The 15,193-nt window shown below is 44.0% G+C and overlaps 1 protein-coding gene across 8 annotated transcripts in view; it reads left to right on the forward strand.

Annotated features, from left to right (window-relative positions):
• Window positions 1-941: 941 nt before the first annotated feature.
• LOC135095001 (ankyrin-2-like) overlaps window positions 942-15,193 on the forward strand; it is a 195,925-nt gene continuing 181,673 nt past the window's right edge. For 5 of the 8 annotated variants that reach the window (XM_063995582.1, XM_063995584.1, XM_063995585.1 and 2 more), the window contains exon 1: window positions 1,126-1,500. The gene's annotated coding sequence lies outside the window, so the exon portion shown is untranslated. Of the gene's footprint in view, window positions 1,040-1,125; window positions 1,501-15,193 lie in introns of those variants that run through there. The other 3 variants (XM_063995586.1, XM_063995587.1, XM_063995588.1) reach the window with 3 other exon arrangements.

The following is a 15,193-nucleotide window of genomic DNA, read 5'->3' on the forward strand; positions in this document are numbered from 1 at the left end:
GGATAAAAAATGAGGATAGAGAAAGTAGGAGGGAACAGCTGCCTCAGACACCTGAGTTTCAGTGAAGAAAAGAATATGAAGTTCAGAAGAGGAGAGGTGGTGTTCTACAGATTGAAAATTAGATATTAGACCACGAATGTTGCAGAAGTTGATGAAGAAAAAGTTGAAGGGGGTGTCAAGACACTTAAAGTCGTCGTTGGAAGGGCAGTCCGACCTGGGGACATTTGTGGTTCCCTACCCAGATAGGGACTCCGAGGCTGGTGTAGGAGTCGCCATGAATTTTGAAATTTTGAGTGAAGGGTGTGTGTGTTATTAGGTGCTTGTAGTTTTGTGTGGAGGAAGAGAGTTGTCTTTGGATTTCTTATAATATTTTTCCAGTCTCTGCTTAAATGAAATCCTGAGTACTGTTTTTCAATACTGTTCAACAATCTGATCACGCCCAGTCTGTTCAGCAAAATTGGTTTGTTTTCTTCGTCTTGAAAACATAACTCGTCAACGTTGCCAGTACGTAGCATGAACTCGGGAGTTGTTTTCACTACGCCATTTGCTTCTCCCCACTTAAGTAGTTGTTCGTTATAATCACTCATTTTGCATTGAATTTCCAGAGACACTGGTACTGGCACGATCTGGCACACATTAATTTTCATGTCGCTGTTTCGCTCCTATCACTGTTTCGCTCAAATCACTGATAAGATTACCTAGACCATCAAGGATGTTTTCTGAGGATTTTCCTTCTAATATATCATACAGTCCATAGTATATTTCACACCCGCTCGGTATTACTTTTAGTTGTTCATTCACCCAGCATTTTAGGAGGTCGATATTTGCACGTGCAACGGTCTTGACAAAACAGTTGTCATGTAGATCGGAGCGTAGGACTCGTCGTACGTTGTTATCTCCTAAGAGGAATCATCTAGATAAGATTGCGGCGTGTTCTGTAACCTGCTGTGAGTCTTGTTTACTTCGTTGCTAGAGATGCTGAATGGTGGTGTAGGGCGTTTTCACATTGGCGTTCAGCAGGTCTATTTCTATATCCTTCGTAAGTAATTTTGTCATGATGGTTTCTATATCTTTATTCATCTTGTGCAGGGTGAATTCATGTCTTTCAACATTGTCACGAAAGCTTGGAGGTGTACAGGATAATTGTGTGTCAACGGCGGAAGGCTGCTCAGCGTTGTCTTCTGGTGATGTCTGGGTGAGTCCAGATAATGTCTGCGCCACGTCTGACGTGTATCTTGTTTATTTAATGCTGGTACTACTGACAGTGATGTATCGTCTGGGCACTGTGGCTGTATTTCTTCCACATCGAGAGAAGTGACGTCATGAGGTGTGGAGGACGTCAGTGTGATGTCAAATGACGGAAGATTAGGTAGTGAAGGGGTTGGTCGCAAGTCGCCAAACAGTGGAGGACCTGGACTCCGGTCGCCAGGTGGTGAAGGTGCTAAGCCTGGGTCGTCAGTTACCTGAAGGACCGGCTGATGTTTCTGAAGAATCATATCAGTGAGTTCCCCCTTGTTCATCCATATTTTTGTCATCCCTAGTTCACGGCATCGTTTTTGGAGATCTGTTTTATGTAAATTTTCCACCAGGTATTCTCTAGTTGGGAACTGTAGTGAAGGTTTAGTGCCTTGAGGGGTTGCTTGTATTTTGGATGTACCAGGGTTGCCTTCATACTTCGTACTGACGTCATGAACTACGTTCAGTATTCAGGCTTTGGGCTGTTGATCAGTGTGGTAAAAAAAGCGGAGTATGTATGGGGTATGGGCGGAGCGGTGTAGTGAGTGCTCTGCTTAGTTCATACTGCATTACTATGGCAACGACGTCAGCAGCCAGTGCGCATGTGCAGAAAATGCCTCGTGGTTCGAGAGAGTTTTGTAGGAAGACTCAGAATTTATCCTTAAAATACGACTAAGTTCCCAATATCCTTCACCACTTGCTTAGAACCATGTAATCTATGGTTAGTCACACACCTGTGGGACCTATGGTCTGACCATTTTGAATTGAGCGTTTAAGTGTTGTCCTTTCTGGGGATTCCCCGGCCTGCGGCGCTGCCCCGCACATACCAAAACACACTTCATGTCAGGTATTTCCTACCTCAAAATTAAATGGTGTTGTAGTATATATATACACTGTGATAGTCTAAAAAGGCACGTTAGTGTGATATATATTTTTTTTTTGCAATACTTGTATTGTTTTTTTTGCAAACACCACAATACTTGGCAACGTTTCCTTTAGGCATTGTCACGTCCCCGTGGGTGACAGAGTGAGGTCACACGGTCAGAGAGAGAGAGAGAGAGAGAGAGAGAGAGAGAGAGAGAGAGAGAGAGAGAGAGAGAGAGAGAGAGAGAGAGGTGGTGTGTGGGGAGCGAGGTTATTAGCGACACATCTAATCTAATCTAATCTAATCTGATAATTCCCCAGTACAAGGTTTGGCAGGGACGCAGGCCACGGAATCCCCAGACCATAGTAGAAATATCCACGGCCTTCTGGTTCCATTAAAAATTGAGTCAAAAGCAAGAGCACCACCACACTGTTTAGACCTCTACTATAGAGAGACAGAGAGAGACAGAGAGAGAGAGAGAGAGAGAGAGAGAGAGAGAGAGAGAGAGAGAGAGAGAGAGAGAGAGAGAGAGAGAGAGAGAGAGAGAGGAGCACGCTAGAAAACCAGCGTTCTCTGTGCACACACCCAAACCCCGTTCCAGCTTTTGAGATGTCGACTTTTTGATGTTGACTCGCTCGTTTGCAACTTCCTGAAAGGCGACTATGCTGCAAATGTGTTGCAACTCTCATGCTTTGTGAATGCGCAGTGAACACGCTACCAAAGAGTTACGACCGCGTTGCGCCACTTTCGCGAATCCGCTGCGACTATGGAGAACGAGTTGCGAGTGCGCTGCTTCTCAGCTGCGAATACGCTGTGAATACAGTGTGACTCATCGATGGAGTACGAGGACAGGATATAAAAGATGCTTGTAACCTTTTATATTTGTGTGAGCTCTCCTCTAGTGCACACTATCAAGATGCTTCCACGGTACGCTGGATTAAATATTTTATAGCTTGAGTTGGATCTTCAGCTGAAGGAGACTGAACTTGATCTGGATGTGAACTGACAACGAAAGGTAAGAAAGAAGCAAATGAAGAGTTTGCTTTTTAGGCGATGAGAGATTGACCATTATGACAATCTGGTAATAGAAGGAGGCAGTAGACACCTGCCGAAACGATAATTACGCCCAGTGAAGTCTAATGCACTGTTCAGGGGATGCTGTGAACTTATCATTAAACCGAGCAGTGATCTCACTGAACGTTTCCCTTTGTGTCTCACAACACAAGGGGGCAGTCACAGCCTGCCCTCTAAAGACAACTCTCTTCCTCCACACAAAACTACAAGCACCTAATAACACACACACCCTTCACTCAAAAAAAATTTAAAATCATCATGGCGATTCCTACACCAGTCTCGGAGTCCCCATCTGAGGAGGGGACCATAAAAGTCCCCAGGTCGGACTGCCTTTCTGTCGACGACCCTAAGTGTCTTGACAACCCCCCCAACTTTTTCTTCATTAACTTCTGCAACATTCGTGGTCTAAGATCTAATTTTCAATCTGTAGAACACCGCCTCTCCTCTTCTAAACCTCATCTTCTTTTCCTCACTGAAATTCAGGTGTCTGAGGCAATTGACAGTAGCCCCTTTTCTGTTCCCTCCTACTTTCTCTATCCTCATTTTCGATCCAAAGCTGGATGCTGCGTTTATGTGCGCAATGACTTAACCTGCCCTCGTGGCCACGCTCTTGAATCTTCTGAGTTTTCCAACATCTGGCTACGACTACAGAGTCACTCTCAAACTAAATTTATCTGTGCTGTATACTTCTCACATAACTCCTATGACTATAAGAAATTCTTTGACTACTTAACTTCCAAAGTGGAGCACATTCTGACTCTCTTCCCTTTTGCAGAGATCTCCATTCTTGGAGACTTCAATGTTCACCACCAGCTTTGGCTTTCCTCTCCCTTCACTGACCATCCTGGTGAACTAACCTACAACTTTGCTATCCTCCACGACCTAGAGCAATTGGTGCAACACCCTATTCGTATTCCTGACCGTCTTGGAGATATGCCCAACATTCTTGATCTTTTCCTGACCTCTAATCCTTCTGCTTATGCTGTTACCCTTTCTTCTCCGTTGGGCTCCTCCGATCACAATCTCATATCTTTATCTTGTCCTATCGCTAAAATCCCTCCTCAGGATCCCCCTAAGCGAAGGTGCCTCTGGCGTTTTGCCTATGCTAGTTGGGGGGACATGAGGAGATATTTTGCTGATTTTCCTTGGAATGACTACTGCTTCCGTGTCAGCGACCCGCCTTTGTGTGCTGAGCGCATAACAGAGGTGATAGTGTCTGGCATGGAGGCGTACATTCCTCACTCTTTTTCTCGTCCTAAACCTTCTAAGCATTGGTTTAACACAGCTTGTTCTTGTGCTGTACATGATAGAGAGGTGGCCCACAAAAGGTACTTAAGCCTTCCATCACTAGAATCTCATGCACTATTTCTGCCCGGAACCATGCCAAGTCTGTTCTCGAACTAGCCAAAAACTCCTTCATTAACAGAAAGTGTCAAAACCTTACAAGATCTAACTCCCCTCGTGACTTCTGACATCTAGCCAAAAATATCTCCAATAACTTTGCTTCTTCTTCTTTTCCTCCTCTATTTCAACCAGATGGCACCACTACTATCATATCTATTTCTAAAGCTGAACTCTTCGCTCAAACCTTTGCTAAAGACCCTACCTTGGACGATTCTGGGCTTGTTCCTCCCTCTCCTCCACCCTCTGACTATTTCATGCCACCAATTAAAATTCTTCGCAATGATGTTTTTCATGCCCTCGGTGGCCTAAACCCTTGGAAGGCTTATGGACCTGATGGGGTCCCTCCTATTGTTCTCCGAAACTGTGCCTCCTTACTTGCACCTTGTCTAGTCAAACTCTTTCAGCTCTATCTGTTAACATCTACCTTTCCTTCTTGCTGGAAGTTTGCCTACATTCAACCTGTTCCTAAAAAGGGTGACCGTTCTAATCCCTCAAACTACCGTCCTATTGCTTTAATTTCCTGCCTATCTAAAGTTTTGGAATTTATCCTCAACAGGAATATTCTTAAACATCTATCACTTCACAACCTTCTATCTGATCGCCAGTATGGGTTTCGTCAAGCCCGCTCTACTGGTGATCTTCTGGCTTTCCTTACTGAGTCTTGGTCATCCTCTTTTAGAGATTTCGGTGAAACTTTTGCTGTTGCCTTGGACATATCAAAAGCTTTTGATAGAGTCTGACACAAAGCTTTGATTTCCAAACTACTCTCCTACGGCTTCTATCCTTGTGGTAGACGGTCAATGTTCTTCTCCTAAATCTATTAACAGTGGTGTTCCTCAGGGTTCTGTCCTGTCACCCACTCTCTTCTTATTATTCATTAATGGTCTTCTAAACCAAACTTCTTGTCCTATCAACTCCTACGCTGATGATACCACCCTGCACTTTTCCACGTCTTTTCATAGACGTCCAACCCTTCAGGAAGTACACATTTCACGCAGGGAAGCCACAGGACGCCTGACTTCTGATCTTTCTAAAATTTCTGATTGGGGCAGAGCAAACTTGGTATTGTTCAATGCCTCAAAAAACTCAATTCCTCCATCTATCAACTCGACACAACCTTCCAGACAACTATCCCCTCTTCTTCAATGACACTCAACTGTCCCCCTCTTTTACACTGAACATCCTTGAGATGAAACTTGAGATGAAGTTAGTAGGGTAGTTAGGAAATAAGGATATCAAAACTTTGCGCCAGACTCTATAAAAGGCTTTTGATATATCTAAGGCATCGATTAAAGTTTCAGTAGTGTAGCAGCTTGATGGTGCTGCTCGGTGTAATAGGTGTAATGAACCCCTAATGCTGCACACGGTACAGTTTATTCCGAGTCTAGTCAAGCCTCTAATCATATAAAACACTTAGCACCATAAACATATTTTGTTGTACCGCCACGTCTGTATCATCAGTTTCAACTACTCATTACAAATGTCATTACGCACTATCTACTGCACACTTAATCTACTGTATACTTACGTATTGGAGGCTTTGTGAATTAGCGTGGGCGACGGGTGTAGAACGCAGGTCTGTGTGTGTTGGTTACGATCACCCTTCTGCCGTTAGTGTGCTGCCACACTTATACTAAGACAAATCTTATGTCAGGTAATTCTTACCTCAAAATTAAATTATGTAGTATATATATACACTGTGATGCTCTAGAAAAGGCAAGTTAGTGTAATATATGTTTTTTTTAAGATACTTGCAATGCTTTTTTGCAAACACTACAATACTTGGCAACTTTTCCTCCAGGCATTGTCACGTCTCTGAGTGACCGTGTTAATCCATGGTCACTTCCTCTTGCCCCGCCAACCATGATGAAAGCTGCCTCTCCCGCTCTCTCATCACCCCCACAACCGAAAAAAGAGCTTACTTATTCACTAAATAAGTACTTTTTTGGAAGAAAGGCTAATAGGGGGTCATTACTTGACCCCTCAAGAACTGTTGCCTGAACAGCGAAAGCCACCAACGTGCCTTGACTTTTACTTCCATGGTGGTGTGGAAAAGTTGTGACTAAAGAATAAAAAATATAACATCATAGTTTAAAAGAAATATTATATCTTAAAGGAAACCTATCACATTTAATCACATTCATAATGGAGAGAGAGAGAGAGAGAGAGAGAGAGAGAGAGAGAGAGAGAGAGAGAGAGAGAGAGAGAGAGAGAGAGAGAGAGAGAGAGAGAGAGGTTGAGGGGAGGATGCAGTTTTGACTGACTGACAGGAAATTTTTTCTCAGATTCTAATGATTCATAGGTAAGTATAGATCTCTGAAAGAAATAAGTTTTGCATGAAATGTAGATTACATATACAGTAAGAGATAGATAGATAGATAGATAGATAGATAGATAGAGAGAGAGAGAGAGAGAGAGAGAGAGAGAGAGAGAGAGAGAGAGAGAGAGAGAGAGAGAGAGAGAGAGAGAGAGAGAGAGAGTTACACACAGTTACATAGAAAAAACAGGCCACAACAGACCTTGCGGTCCTCAGGAGGTGACCTGACCTAGGACTACTAAGGTAATAGTAGAAGAAAAGGACAGGAAAGCAGAAGGCTCTCTCCCCACCTTTCATTCCCTCCGGCATAAGGTGTACAGGAAAAAACAGGTCGGAAAGAAATACCTTATGGGGTTAGAGAAGAGAGAAAAGGAGAGAGAGAGAGAAAAAAAAAAAACCTGAAGGAAATTTTATAGGAGAGAAAAAATAGATGAAATGAGGTGTCCCCATTTCCTGAGGGCAAGGAAGTTAATCACGAACAAACAAATGCTTGCAGGCAAGATATTTATCAAGACGTCGTTTAAAAGTCTCTACGGTGTTGCAGTCTATCACGTCTTGAGGAAGCCCATTCCATATATTTACTATTCGATGGAAAAAATGATTTTTTGATTCGTGAAAAGAGTTGAAGGATTTCCCAACAATTTTGCAACTGTTTCCTTGCGTGTAATCTGAAGAGTCTATCGTGAAATATTTACTGCAGTCCATGTTATCAGTGTCTTTGATGATTTTAACACCTGTATTAAGTCGCCTCTTAGTCTTGTTTGTGTTAATGGGAAAAGATTTTATTCTTTAAGTCACTCTTCGTATGACTTGTTTCTTAGGCTTGGTATCATTTTTGTTACTCTACGCTGAACTCTTTCTAATTTATCAATGTCTTTCTGGTAGTAGGGGCACCATGCTTCAATGCAATATTCCAAAAGGGGACGGACTAAAGAGTTATACAAAGCGAGGATTGTATCCTTAGATAAAATCTGCTGATTAAGCCAATTACTTTATTTGCTTTCTTTACGACTTCTGAACATTGTTGGCTAGGTTTTAAGCTACTCGATATTGTCACTCCTAAATTAATTTCGTTGTCAACACTTTTAAGTTGGGTACCATTTAAAATATACTTTGCTTTCTCGTTTCTGTACCCTATGTGAAGCGCTATGCACTTATCTGCATTAAAACTCATTTACCAGGTTTGCCCCCACTCAAGTCAATTTGTCTAGGTTTTTTTTTGCATTTCTACTACTTATTCGTTAGAGACTACGGAATTCGCAATCTTGGTGTCATCAGCAAACTTCGATATTATACTGGTAACACCCTCATCTATGTCGTTAATATAAACAAGGAAGAGAACAGGTCCTAAGACTGATCCCTGTGGTACCCCGCTGGTTACGTTAGTCCATTTGGATGCTTTTCCATTTATTACCACTCTTTGTTTATAGTTGTTTATCCAGTTTTCAACCCATTCCAACATATCGCCTTGGATACCGTGTGATTTTAGTTTAATCAGTAAGAGAGAGAGAGAGAGAGAGAGAGAGAGAGAGAGAGAGAGAGAGAGAGAGAGAGAGAGAGAGAGAGAGAGAGAGAGAGAGGTTGTGTGGGGAGCCAGGCTATTAGCGACACATAGGCTCTAATTTGATAATTGCCCAGTACAAGATTTGGCACATAGGCTCTAATTTGATAATTGCCCAGTACAAGGTTTGGCAACGCCGCAGGTCGGGGAATCCCCAGAGAGGACAACGCCTAAACGCTCAATTCAAAATGGTCAGACCATAGGTGTCATCACTCTTCCTTCCAGACAACTATCCCCTCTTCTTCAATGACACTCAACTGTCCCCTCTTGTACACGGAACATTCTCGGTCTCTCCTTTTCTTATATCTAAACTGTAAACTTCACATCTCATCTCTAGCTAAAACAGCTTCTATGAAGTTAGGTGTTCTGAGGCGTGTCTGCCAGTTTTTCTCAACCCCTCCCCCAGCTGCCAACTCTGTATAAGGGCCTTATCCGTCCATGTATGGAGAATGCTTCACATGTCATACCGCTGTTTTAGACAGAGAGGATTCGAAAGCTTTTTTGTTTCATCAACTCCTCTCCTCTAACTGACTGTCTTCAGCCTCTTTCTCATCGCCGCAATACTACATCTATAGTTATCTTCTACCGCTATTTTCATGCTAACTGCATGCCTCCTCTCCTCCCGCGGCCTCGCTGCACAATACTTTCTTCTTTCTCTCACCCCTATTCTTTTCACCTCTCTAATGCAAGAGTTAACCAGTATTCTCAATCATTCAGCCTGGTAAACTCTGGAACTCCCTCCCTGCTTCTGTATTTTCACCCTCCTATGACTTGAACTCCTTCAAGAGGGAGGTTTCAAGACATTTGTCCTTCAAATTTTTACTACCGCTTTGGACCCTATTCGGGAACCGGCATCTCAGTGTGCTTTTTAAAAAAAAAAAATTTTTATTAGATTTTTGTTGCCCTTGGCCGGTGTCCCTCCTACATAAAAAAAAAAAAAAAAAAAATCGCCTCCAGTTATGTTGAGGAACGGTGTCCCCTTGTCTCTGACGTAGCCATGGTAGGTAATTCTTGATTCACCCTTTCCAAAATTGATCAGAAAGAATGTGGACATGTTTCCAGCGCCGCCTATACGTCCCCATTATGTGTGATTTCTCTCCAGTATTACCTATGGCAGGTCCCATCCTCATCTCCGGTCAAAACATATGTTATACCCTCAGCATCACACCAGTTCTCAGCAATTTGTTGTTCTCTGCTCACTCCACCATGTTAGTTCCAGGTCAGACCTGACGGAATTAGGGAATACTCTGTGATCACAGAACCTCAAAGGGCAGCGATAAATATGTCAACACTCAAATGGATGTCAGGACTTCTAAGTGGATGGCCTAAGGAGTCAGGCATATAAAACACATCGCATCTTTCGATATGTGCTGGTCCTTGTTTAATCAGGAATGATCCAAAGCAATTCACCCATCAATGGTTGAAAGTCCTCTCTCCTGCCTTATTTGCCTCTGGCAAATCTACTTGGCATTGATATGTGTTCCATAGGGACATTTGGCCAGCTACTTGAGTTCTATTGTTCAAGTCGGAGCTGTCTCGAGTCATCCTGCTCGGCCAGGGGACGGTGAATTCGTGAACCGTGATCGAATGAGTGATCGGATGAGTGATTAAGCTAATGAGAAGAAAAAAAAAAAAACTAACGTTTACGCTACAGTGCAGGCTCTGGAGGAAAAAACTCCGCAACGTAGTTGCTCTTGCCACTGCTGATGCACCATCACGTGTAGACTTGACTGGTAATATCTTTCACTACACAGCGTCACGGAATATTGGTCAGCATGTATATCCCCGTTGTCACCTTTGTATCCAGTGGCGTGGCCATGCAGCCATGGCCCCTCCCCTCTTTTGCATTTTTTTTTTGTCTCAACGTGTAGCGTCTATAGGCTTCAGGGGGGCTGCTGCTATGGCCCCTCCTGTTAATGACGCAGGTAAATTTATTAATAATGGTATCCATATTAGGGCCCATGTCACTCACTACCCAAGTTCATAAGTATAATTATTAGACGAATATATATATATATATATATATATATATATATATATATATATATATATATATATATATATATATATATATATATATATATATATATATATATATATATATATATATATATATATAATGGTCCCCGTTATCCCTCACTTTTCAAATTTCTGGATAAGCCACTGTTTGTATCAATGTGTGTAGTTCAGCCACATATTAGCGGCAATATCACTTCATAATACTAGCCTCATCATTGATAGTAACGTCTCCAGCATCAATTTCTAATGTGGCTCTGCAGTTATACCTAAGGGACCATTATGATTCCCACAGTAAGACCAAGGTGTACTTGCGTCAAGAATGTCCTTCCTTTGGAGTGTGTACTTCCTCAGTAGCGAGTCCTGTCATGTGATTATCTCTGGACAGAACGCAAGATAGGAATTCCACATCCACCAAGTCTTTAAGCTAATTCCTCAGTCTTCATCCCTTCCATATGTCCACTTCTTTCGACTCAAACATATGAACCTCCTTATCCAGGCTGTTCCTACCAAGACGTGGTACCGTCATGAGTATTGTGTTCAGGATCTTGTTGCTGTTTTTCTGACTGCTCTGCGGAGTTGACAAAGTTGACACAGTACATTACTTTGTCACTTCTGGATCACCGTAAAGTGGGGTTCCGTAGCATTAGCTCTCACGGGTGAATCCTTCAAATTTCTGAGTGGCATCATCAACAAAGGTAATTTTTTGGAATGACACACTGCCACTGATCTGGTTGGGACACGTCATCTGTCCCTCCACGTAAATGACTGTGAGGACACTCTTGATACTCACCATGAAGGATATTAACTTCTTGAGCCAGTTGATACCAGGCTTCTTAGCACAGTGAGCGTCTTTATATTTTAAGAGTTCCGTTTTGTATCTATTCGCCACTGTCGTGCCGTCACATATACCGTACAGTAGGGCCTATAGCGGCTTAATGTGTTTTCCATCCAGTCTTGATCTTTTCATGAGAGCGGAAAACATGTCTTCGCCCAGACTAGTCGCGTCCCCGGGCTGTTCATCTACCTTTTTCTTTGCCCTTGCATATCCTACCTCCGAGTCAACTTTCAGAAAGCTCATGAGGCTTATCTTCCGGTCTCCTTTGCACGCCCGAATGAAAGGGAATACCAATGAAAGTATGCAGATTGTGGTCTGGGTTGCATCATGGTTGCTATTGTTGTTGTTAATTGAAAGTTATTGCCTTTTCAACGGCACCTTCCTTTTACACTTTAAGCTTGCCTTGACTTGATACCCTCACCGTTAGTTCCCAGTTTCTTTCAGTGCTTTTTCTCTTTTACTCCAAAACTCAAGGTTCCTTTCACCTGCTCTTCTTGTTCAAAATATGGTCCTTGCAGCTTGAAATATTTATTTATTTATTTTTTTTTCTGCTTTCATCGTATTTGGGAACCACAAGATAAAGTTATATAAAATTTACCATTTCTGCCCCACACACATCACGTTTTGATTCATCTTTAAATCTGTTTCTGTCTTTCAGTCTTAGGTTCTTGGTTGCGATCGGAGATGCCCAACGCAGGAGAGAGTGACAACATAAGCAGAAGGATTAGATTAGATTAAAAAAAGGTCCGGCATGTTAAGCGTATCTCCAAGACGGTCAGAAATATGAGTAGGGTGTTGCATCAGTTGCTCTAGATCGTGGAGGAGAGCAAAGTTAATGGCTAGTTCACCAAGTTGGTCAGTGAAGGGAATAGAAAGCTAAAGCTGGTGGTAAACATTGAAGTCTCCAAGAATGGAGATCTCCGTAAAAGGGAAGAGTCTGGATGAGCTCCATTTTGGAAGTTAAATAGTCAAAGATTTTTTTTTTTATAGCTTGAAGAGTCAGGTGAGATAAACTGCACAATTAAATTTAATTTGAGAGTGGCCCCACATGTCAGCTGTTGGAAATTAGAGACAGAGCCCTGATAGCGAACAGCCTGACGCCTCCCTGTGAGGAAGTCGGCTAGCCACGCTACCAGGTTAGAAGGGAGACCCAGACTTATTGCCTTGCTGATGACAACAGTGTGATCAACAAGATCAAAGGCTTTTTTGAAGTCCACAAAAGCAACAGCTAGAGAGGTGTTTTGCTTGTTCAGGTGGCTGTGGATGAATTCAAGGAAGCTGGTCAGGTAATGGGAGGTGGAGGTGGCTTTGATATTTCCAAACTGTCTGATATCCACGGTATTACAAATTTTGGTGTAGGCCCAGTCATACACAAAATCTTCACAGATAAGGCTAGGGATGGGGGTGATAGAGACTGGCCTGAGGTCATTGAGTGACTGTAGACTGGAAGTTTTGGGGATGGGGGTGACGTAAGATGTCTTCCAGTCCGCGGGGCAAGAGTGTTGGGAGAGAGAGGCGTGTATTATGGAGCATAGCGGTGTTGCTAGCTCTACAGCAAACTCCTTGTAAATTTTTATAGGAAAGTCAGTGGGTGTGGTGGATCTTGGTTTGAATTTGAGTATTCTCTTAAAAACATCCAACACCTGGACAATGGGGGGAGGGGAGGGAGCGGGAAGATAGGCAGGAAGCGGAGTGGTGTGGAGGGGAGGAAAGGTTTGACAGATAGCGGCAAAGTGATCGTTCATCTCCTGAGCCGCGAGATTAGCAGGAAGGTGTGAGGTGTAAGGAAGAGATGAAGTGTGCTTTTGTAGGCCACACAAAGCTTTGATCTTAGCGTAACACTGTCTGTTGTTGGCCAGCTTGAGGTGGTGTATCTTGTCTGGGTAATAACTTGCCTTGACAGCCTTAATCTCCCTGATCACGCTCTGTTTCTTAGTTTCCTGTATAGGACCGGGCAGGAGTGGAGCGCCCAGGTCCGCTGACGCATGAGTCTTTTAGTGCGGGGCGTCATCCAGGGGGCATCAGACGGGTGCACTGTGACACTCTTGGCTGGGATGTAGCGGTGGGAGGCTTCTGTGGTAGTGGTGACGTAATTTTGCTATTTTAAGTGGACGTCCTCCACATCCAGCACCTCGGTCCATGGGTGTTGTGTCACCCACTGCCTAAACTCCCTCATGGCTGAGTCAGGCATGGTGCGGTGGGTCCTGGTGACAGCTGACTGGGGGGTCGAGGTGGTGGGTGTGGGTCTCCACAGTATGGAAAGGTGGGTGCTCCGTCCCATGGGAGGCAGCGGCTTGGGAGGCGAGTACTGCTGGCCCAGGTCTGTCAGTATAAGGTCGAGGATGGCTTGCTGGTGGGTGGGGAAGTGCTGCTGGGTGAGGTGTAGCTGGTATAGGATATCGCTGATATCTAATCTGTTAAAGTCCCCACAGATGACCAGCTGGGCGGCAGGATACCTCACCCTCAGGGCATCAGCAATGTCAATGGTGTGAGCGGTGAGTAACTGTGCTGTGGAGGCTCGTGGGGGGTGGTACACGACGCACACGATGATGGAGGCTGTGTTGCTGAGATGGTAGGGGGGCGTAACTCTCTCCCACAGGGCCTCCACTCCGGCAATGCGGCAGAAAACGGCCACTCCCCCCCCTGCGTCCTGACCTGAGGTGATGGTAGAGGTGGTAGTCCTGCATCGTGCACACCTCAGGAACAATCTGCACGCCTCAGTAACCGCCACAATTTCCGCACAAGTAAAACTCACCGTCACAATCAACTCGTCCTTCTTGTTGGCCAGAGACGTCGCATTAAATTAGAGGAGGGAGGGAAGACTATACCACACACGCGGCACTTCAAAGTGTTTGTATTCCCTCTTTTCCACCCTGCGGTCTTCTCTGGCACTGGAGGTCACTACCTTGATGGGACACACCACACTTTTACCTACTCTCGATCCGCTGTTCCGAAATAGTTTCAAGGTCTTAAGGCACTGTATCACGTTGGGTGGCGGGTAACCGAATCCTTGCCTACAACGCAGGAGGTAGTTGCGTTCGTACGTTTGCACTGAAGCACACATTTTTCTTTATGTGTCGACACGCACTAGCTAAATGTGTTCACAAGTACAACAATCCCACCAGGGCGAGCCTAAAACTAAAAGCTAAAAGTTGAAAACAAAAAAACTGAGGTCACTATCACTAGGAGGGGATGGAAGGCCAACATGCTGGCCGAGGCTGCTCGAGAGCGCCTAAGGTCAAACCTCCTTCCCGTGTGAGGTCAAGACGGTGTGTGTGTGTGTGTGTGTGGCGCATTCGCCATTGTAGTAACCTCTGCTAGGTACTGCCTTTCACACCTTCGTGCTCGGTTCACGTGACAGTGATTGACACTCCTGTAAATAATCCTTCTCAAATATTTCCTTAGGCATCCACAGGTGATTTCCATGAATTTACACGTCCTCCAGAGCAAGTTCTATTATCAGATTGTCATAATAGCCAATCTCATCCCCTAATAAGCAATGGTTTCGTCCAACACTTGCTTCCCCTTTCCTCCCTTTCACCGTCTCTTCACAGCCAGGTCAAGTTCAATCTCCTCCAACTGAAGATCCAACTCAAGCTATAAAATATCTAATTCAGCGATCCATGGAAGCATCCTGATGGCGCGCACTAAAGGAGAGCTCACACAAATATAGAAAGTTAAAATCCTCTTCTATATACATGTTGTACTCCATCGATGAATAGCACTGCATTCGCAGCGTATTCGCAGTGGAGCACCACTGTGGAGAACACGTAACGTGTTCTCCACAGTTGCAACGGATTCACGCAGGTAGCGCAACGCGATCGCAACTCATTGGTAGCGCGTTCACTAAGCATTCACAAAGCATGAAAGTCGCAAACTATT

Source organism: Scylla paramamosain, chromosome 47, assembly GCF_035594125.1.
Source record: "Scylla paramamosain isolate STU-SP2022 chromosome 47, ASM3559412v1, whole genome shotgun sequence".
Taxonomy (NCBI): Eukaryota; Metazoa; Arthropoda; class Malacostraca; order Decapoda; family Portunidae; genus Scylla; species Scylla paramamosain.